Source organism: Eublepharis macularius, chromosome 3 (genome assembly GCF_028583425.1).
Source record: "Eublepharis macularius isolate TG4126 chromosome 3, MPM_Emac_v1.0, whole genome shotgun sequence".
Classification (NCBI taxonomy): Eukaryota; Metazoa; Chordata; class Lepidosauria; order Squamata; family Eublepharidae; genus Eublepharis; species Eublepharis macularius.
In genome coordinates this window covers 180,785,659-180,793,188 of record NC_072792.1, presented here as the reverse complement: position 1 = coordinate 180,793,188, position 7,530 = coordinate 180,785,659, and positions in this window count along the sequence as shown.

Below are 7,530 nucleotides of genomic sequence, written 5' to 3'. Positions count from 1 at the left end.
CCTTACGTTTTGTCTTTTTTTGTTTTTATTATATAAAACCCTCAATTAAAAAAAATGGAATTTGCTGGGCGACCTTAGGCCAGTCACTCATTCCCAGTCTAACCTACCTCACGATGTTGTCATGAGGAAAAACAAGGAGAGGAAAAAAGGAGAGGAGAATGCTGTAAGCTGCTTTAAGTCCCCATTGGGGAAAGAGACAGGGTATAAACAGGGCTCATTTCGAGGGGGAATGTGCAGGAACGCAGTTCTGGTAGTTCCCCAAAGAGGTCACATGTCAGGTGGCCCCGCCCACCTGACTCTCAGCCATTTTGGGCCTGTTTCAGCCTGGATTGGGGCCAAAACGGCCTGGATTGGGCCTCTGACATGTGGTGGATCACTCTCCTGCTCAGCAGCGGCCCGATCCTGACCACTTGGGGCCCCTTTTTGCCCATTTTCAGCCCCTTCTTGCCATTTTGGGCCCAATTTTGGTCCTGAATGGCCAGGATTGGGTCCAAAACAGCCGGGATAGGTGATGCCAGGGGGTGTGGCATATGCAAATCAGTTATGCCAATGATACACTTCTGATGATGTCAAGCATATGCTAATGAGTTATGCTAATGAGCTATGCTAATGAGTTCCTCTAGCTCTTTTTCTACGAAATGACCCCTGGGTATAAATGAAGTAAAATGAAGCGATAGCTGGGCACATGGCAGTCCTGCAGCGGTCCGTTATGTTATGGAGCCTTCCTGAGCTTGTTTTTATAAATGACACCTAGGTCGACTTCACTGAAATGAGAAGTCTCTTGAACAAGATTTTGTGTGCTGAAAGTGCTACAGAGATGGCAAACAACTTACACATGGACCTTGCTCAAGTGTTGTCCTGCAGCATTACTGGAGGAGAGATCCGTCCGTAGCTACTAGCCATGGTGTCTAAAGAGAGCCTCCACAGTCAACCTCTGAATCCTGGTGCCAGGAAGCAACTTCAGCGGAAGGCCTCTATGCCCTGCTGCTGGCTCTCCAAAGTAGCTAGTTGGCCACTGTGTGAGACAGGGGGCTGGACTGGATGGACATGCTGGTCTGATCCCAGCAGGGCAGCTCTTACGTTCTTATAGAATCATAAGGTTGGAAGGGACCTCTAGGGTCATGTAGTCCAATCCCCTGCAATATGCAGGAAATTCCCAAATATCTCCCCCTCCACACACACCCAGGGGCAATGGCACGTGAATGGTGGCCCTGTCTGCCTCTAATGTGCTTCCGCTACAGGGGCACAATTTCCCACCCCTGTGCTGAACCCACCAGTGAGAGCAATTTGGCAACAGAACCAGCTACTGAAGAAAGGGGCAGGGGGGGGGCTCTCGCTTACTGGAGATCTTCAAGGTTGGGCAACCATCCACTAGGGATACTCTGGCTTGTAGAATCATAGAATCATAGAGTTGGATGGGACCTCCAGGGTCATCTAGTCCAACCCCCTGCACAATGCAGGAAATTCACAACTACCTCTCCCTGCCACACACACACCCAGTGACCCCTGCTCCATGCCCAGAAGATGGCAAAACACCATCAGGATCCCTAGCTTAACTCGCCTGGGGAAAATTGCTACCAAGGTAGCGATTGGTCTTACCCTGGGCATGTAAGAAGGGGCCATGAGAACTAAGCACTGATGTAACCCTTCCTGCCCTCCCTTTCATGCTCTGCCTAGGTTCACACATTATGTTTAATGTCCTCCCCTGTTACACAAATAGCAGGTCTCCTTTAGTTGGAGGAATTAGCATTAAGGAGGGAGCAAGAGGGGGCAACTGGGATTCTCCACCTATGTATACCAGGATTGTTCCCTTAGAGAACTCTCAAATAAACATGTGGATGTTCTACAGGAAAGATTTTTTTTATTAACAGAGAAAGAAAAGGCAAGCATACAGAAAACACTCACAGAGCTAACTAGGAAAACGGTGGAAAATAGGAGAGAGTAATTGGGTTCGGGTGATATTTACCAGGAGAGAGGAGGAGGTCTGTAGAGGAGCAGCAAAACGACCAGCATTTCATGGAGAGAAGAAGGCTCAAGCAAGCTCGAGGATGCGTGGACAGGTACCAAGGCGCACACACACTGAACACAGGGCTGGGCAGCCTAGTTATAGGGCAAAACATATCCTGGAGCAAAGACAATGACTTGATGGCTTGTCCAGAGGTAAGGCAATAAATTGGGAGAGGGTTGATATAATTATCGGGGATGGACGATAGGTAAGAATATTGCTTGGTGACCTGGTAAGTATTGGACAGGAAGGCTATCAGACGTGCTGAATTAGGTAAATGGGAGAGGAAAGGTGGAGGAAGGTGTTGATGAGATTAGGCGGGGAAGTGTCACAGGAAACCTTGTTATCTTTGCTTCCGTTCAGGGCGTGGGGGCTGTCAGTCAGTCATTCCAACCTCTGACTCATGGCTTGGTATCTTTCCAGTCTCCAGTGTTTAGGACTTATGGCAAATGGGTTTATGATATTCCATATCCATATATTGCCTTGTTAGCATGGGAAGGGAGTCCAACTGCAAACACACCCTCTTTATTTTTTATTTAATTTAAGGGAATAGTCAAAACCTAAGGTTATGTCAGGCTAATTGTAAGGCAAAGAGAGGTGGCCGCTTTGATGACAGATTATTTTAGGACCAAATGGTGGAAGCAGATCTCTGTGTTCAAAGAGAAAACTGTCTCAGTTGCCTGGAAATAATGGAGGATTTGTGTTTTTTAAGAGCCAATGTGTATAAAACCACCCCCCACATCACCTCTTTCCAAACACTTTTATCCCAGCGAGGTATCAGAGCTTGACTCAGAACAAAAACATTTGTCTGGTGTGTATATGGATGACAGATCGCAAGGACCTGGCACCTTACGTGAGAAACGAGCGGGGCAGGAAGACAAGTGCGCCCTCTCAGTTACTCAATGGAGAGAAATCAAATTAGTAAATGTGATTAGGGTGGAGAAGGCATTAATAAAGAAATTAATCATAAGTAGAGCCATGGAGCAAATGAATCATAAGTGAAGCCTGCAAAAGGGTACGTGTTAGGACAGGACACAAATGCAAACTCACTTCTTTGGTCATCCAAAGTAGGCCTTGCCATGAAGTGCAAAGTGAGACATAACAGACAGAATAAAAGATCAGCAGCAATAGGTTGCCAACTCCAAAGTGGGGAATTCCTGGAGATTTAGGGGTAGGAGGGTGCTGGGGAAGGGAGCAACCAAGCAGGGTGGACTCTCATACAGTTCACCTTCCAAAGCAGCTATTTCTCCAGGGGAACTGACTTCCATTTCTAATGTCAGATTTGTGTCCATTTATTCTTTTGCGTAGAGGTTGGCTGGTTTGTCCAATGTACAGAGCAGAAGGACATTGTTGGCACATGAGGGCAACGTCCAGAAACCAGTGGGAGAACACTTCAATCTACCAGGACATTCCATCAAAGACTTAAAGGTCACTGTAGTTCAACAGAAACCTTTCAAAAACAAAATCCAACGGGAGGCTGCTGAACTGGAATTCATATGCAAATTTGACTCTGTCAAGTTGGGACTGAATAGGGACTATGAATGGTTATCACATTACCACAGGTAACAGATTTCCTTTACAGAGGTGGGGTCTGGGGGAGCTCAGTGGCACCTGGCGTGGGCTTTCGGGAGCCACAGATCTCTTTGTCAGATGCATCTGGCAGGGAGAGCTGTGGTTATCGAAGGCCCATACTGCATTGGAATTGGATGGTCTAGCTGTTTGGCTGCTACAAACTAACAGGGCAAACTCCTTTGAAGCCAACTGATACACACACCAAAAGGAGATGTTTACATATACTAGCAAAGGAATGTTTTGGTTGCTCCCTCCCCCTCCCCCCCTAATTGCCTCTTCCCTCTCCTGCTCTTCTGTATTTGACCAGTCTCTGTATCAGGCATCTGACGAAGAGAACTTGATTCTCGAAAGCTTATGCTACAATAAAATTGGTTAGTCTTAAAGGTGCTACTGGACTCTTTTTGATTTTACTACCACAGAATAACACGGCTAACTCCTCTGCATCTTGTCTTCTCATGATGTGACCAAAGTAAGATAGCCTTAATCTTGTCATTTTAGATTCTAGGGGGAATTCAGGCTTGATTTCTAGTACCCAGTTATTTGTCTTTTTGGCCATTCATAGTATCTGCAAAACTCTCCTCCAGCACCACATTTCAAATGAATCAATTTTCTTCCAGTCACCTTTCTTCACTGTCCAACTTTCACATCCATACATGGCAATGGGGGATACCATAGTTTGGATTATCTTGATCTTGGTTCCCAGAGAGACATCTTTATCTTTAAGGATCTTCTCTAGCTCCCTCACTGCTGCTCTTCCAAGTCTCAATCTTCTTCTGATTTCTTCACTGCAGTCTCCCTTTTGGTTGATGATTGCACCAAGGAATAGGAAATCTTGAACAGTTTCAATTTCCTCATTGTCAACTTTAAAACTGTGCAATTCCTCAGTAGTCATGACTCATTACTTTTGTCTTCTTGATGTTCAGCTGCAATCCTGCATCGGTGCTTTTCTTTCTCCTTTAACCAGGTACAAGTCACACCCAGGGCTTGTTTAAAAGGCAAGGGGCAGGAAATATTTGGGTGCTCGGAATAAATTAGCAGCCAAACCAGGAGGTCCCCAGTTCAAAGCTTACCTGCCAGCATATCACCAAGCAGATATAAGTTCTTCCCTTTGTAATATGACAATACTAGTAACAAAGCCTGTTGTGGGAAAAATACAAGGGGATCTAGAAAGGGGAGCGTAGGCAGGTGGGCATTGCCTGCTCCTGTGTGACTGATCCCAGCTGGGTGAAGGTGGAGGGGGCATTGCCACCTGCTCCATGCCTGATTCTGACTGGGTGAAGGGCGGGTGGGCATAGCTGCCTGCTCTATGCTTGATCCCGGCTGGGTGAAGGAGGGGGTAGGCATTGCAACCTGCACCATGCTTGATTCCAGCAGCGTAAAGGGGGGGCAGGCATTGTCACCTGCTCCGCTCCTGATCCTGGCCAGGTGAAGGAGGGGTGGGCATTACAGCCTGCTCCAAGCCTGATCCTGGCTGGGTGAAGGGGAGCGGGCATTGCCACCTGTTCCACACCTAATTCCAGCTGTGTGAAGGGGGGGTAGACATTGCCACCTGCTGCGCGCCTGATCCCAGCCAGGTGAAGGGGGGCGAGCATTACCACCTGCTGTGCTCCTGATCCTAGCTGGGTGTAGGCAAGGGGCAGGCATTGCCACCTGCTCTGCTCCTGATCCCAGGTGGGTGATGGTGGGGGGCAGGCATTGCCACCTGCTCCGCTCCTGATCCTGGCCTGGGCTTCCCTGCCGTGGCACACTCTCTGGGCTTCCCTCCACAGCAGCGCCCTCTGGAGGCACACCAGGGTAGGAAGTGAGTTGTCTTGGATACACTTAGTCTTTTATATAGTAGGATTAAAACAGGACAGCTTCAAAGGATTGGTTGATTGGATTTTTAGCCTGCCCTCCCCGCAAGCAGGTTCGCGGCCAGTTACAAATCATAGATAAATTACAACAAATAAAACCAGTAAAATACAACTCAGGAATGTTGCTCTATGAAGTCCTTCAAACTCTCATACATATTCAGTGTTATTTAAGTACTTCCTATTAATTGCAATGGAAAAGTTAATTGCCGTCAGTTAGGAATGACTGTTTAATAACTGCATGGCAGACAAATTCAGCTTGCGCAGACCTGCCCCTCCAGTGTCAAGATGTGGTCATGGGGAAAACTCCCCCCACCCCACAGAAATGTTTGTCTGCCATGCCACTGTTAAAAGAGGCAGGTGCCATGACCCCCCCCCCCAAAAGGGCAAACTTAGGCAGACGTATCTTTCAACCCACATAAAAATTAAATTCTACCAGAACAAGGAAGGAGTTCTGCTTCTCGCTCCCACATCTTGACTATAGGCCACAAATATAGCAGTACTCATAAACTGGAAATCAGCGGAGCCCACTTGAAGGAGACGTCCGATAAAAGGGTAATTTGAGAGATTGAAAGGAGGCATTTCTGTTCCAAGCTCTGAAATTTAAAAGGGTGGCGGGGGGGGGGGGAGCAGCAGCTGTGTTTTCTAGGACATGCTGTCGAAATCCACCGACAGATGCAGGCACACCCAGCAATCAATTTCAACTGATGTGCGCTTCAGAATCCACAGTAATTTGGCACAAGCGCCTCTGCCGGAGAACTTCTCTCCAGGTCAACTGTTGTACGCATATTCCACATGATCGGGAGAGTTGTGCAATCAAACAGCAGGAAGGACCCAGAGGAGTCAGCCGCGTTAGTCTGTAGTTGAAAAATAGCAAGGAGTCCAGTAGCACCTTTAAGACTAACCAACTTTATTGTAGCATAAGCTTTCAAGAACCACAGCTCTCTTCATCAGATGCAACTTTATTGTAGCATAAGCTTTCGAGAATCACAGCTCTCTTCATCAGATGCATCTGTAGCATAAGGTTTCGAGAACCACAGCTCTCTTTGTCAGATGCAACTTTATTGTAGCATAAGCTTTCGAGAACCACAGCTCTCTTCATCAGATGCAACTTTATTGTAGCATAAGCTTTCGAGAACCACAGCTCTCTTCATCAGATGCAACTTTATTGTAGCATAAGCTTTTGAGAACCACAGCTCTCTTCATCAGATACATCTGTAGCATAAGCTTTAGAGAACCACAGCTCTCTTCATCAGATGCATCTGTAGCATAAGGTTTCGAGAACCACAGCTCTCTTTGTCAGATGCAACTTTATTGTAGCATAAGCTTTCGAGAACCACAGCTCTCTTCATCAGATGCAACTTTATTGTAGCATAAGCTTTCGAGAACCACAGCTCTCTTCATCAGATGCAACTTTATTGTAGCATAAGCTTTTGAGAACCACAGCTCTCTTCATCAGATACATCTGTAGCATAAGCTTTCGAGAACCACAGCTCTCTTTGTCAGATGCAACTTTATTGTAGCATAAGCTTTAGAGAACCACAACTCTCCTCATCAGATGCAACTTTATTGTAGCATAAGCTTTCGAGAACCACAGCTCTCTTCATCAGATGCAACTTTATTGTAGCATAAGCTTTTGAGAACCACAGCTCCCTTCATCAGATACATCTGTAGCATAAGCTTTCGAGAACCACAGCTTTCTTTGTCAGATGCAACTTTATTGTAGCATAAGCTTTCGAGAACCACAGCTCTCTTCATCAGATGCATCTGTAGCATAAGCTTTCGAGAAGCATAGCTCTCTTTGTCAGATACATCTTTACTACAGAGTTGGAAGGGACTTTCTCGGCCAGGAGTCCCCAAAACTTTTGATCCTACCTTTGGAGTTCTGAGTCAGTGTGCTGGGTGCAACCACAAAATGCCCACTGTAGGAAGCAGAGCTCACCACAAAATTGCAGGGAGTGAAGTTATGCATTAATCTAATATTAATTCTTCAATATTTCAGGCAGGTGCTCTGCTCAACAGGATGCCTGTCAAAATGGACTTGCTATTTAAGAATATTTTCTTGCATATACACAGCTTAACTTCGTCATGCAGTGAAGATCT